We start from the raw sequence: 608 nt of genomic DNA, 5'->3' as shown, positions 1-608 counted from the left end.
ATGGCACTGAGTTACCAAGGTCGTGGCATGCTTGTAATATGAAAAGGTACTACAGTTAGAAGCGAACTCTACTCCCTGATGTACTCTTTTCCCAACTTCATGATTTTTTCCCAAAAAGGGTTTTTTCTGGAGAAGGGTTTTTAACGAGGCATCATAGTAGAGGCTAAGGGAAAATACACTGTCAAGACCCTTAGTAGCAAAGAGGTACCTTCCCGATTAATAAAGATCTTTCTTATCACTATATTTCTCTTAAAATATCCTCCTTTATTTCTTATAAGTCTTTCTAAACGCGCCGACTTAAGCTCGACAAAGCGTGAAAATCCCATGAACCGACCTAACATGGTCGTCAGGATAAAACGACGAGGTACAAGTCGGTGTAAAGAGGTTATACAAGTTGATCGTATTAAAATCGGAAACTATCCGACTCTTAAGTCGAAAGGAAATCCGAGTAAAACAAACTCGAAAGAGCTCCGAGTAAAAGAAAACCGAGCTCCGAGTAGATGAAAAACGCATCGCAAAAATAACCCAAGTCATAAAAGCTCACTAAAGCAAAGTTGAGTATAAAGGATAACAAAAGAGATATGAAAACCTGAAAAGTTTAAAGTTTG

The 608-nt window shown here is 38.3% G+C and overlaps 1 pseudogene; it reads right to left on the bottom strand.

Annotated features, from left to right (window-relative positions):
- Positions 1-608, bottom strand: part of LOC107486776 (3-ketoacyl-CoA synthase 11-like) — a 10,054-nt pseudogene that overhangs the window by 7,394 nt on the left and 2,052 nt on the right.

The sequence above is a fragment of the Arachis duranensis genome, chromosome 4 (assembly GCF_000817695.3).
Source record: "Arachis duranensis cultivar V14167 chromosome 4, aradu.V14167.gnm2.J7QH, whole genome shotgun sequence".
In the NCBI taxonomy this organism is placed as follows: Eukaryota; Viridiplantae; Streptophyta; class Magnoliopsida; order Fabales; family Fabaceae; genus Arachis; species Arachis duranensis.
The sequence above is the reverse complement of the archived record's forward strand: the minus strand, read 5'-3'. Positions and strand labels throughout refer to the sequence as shown.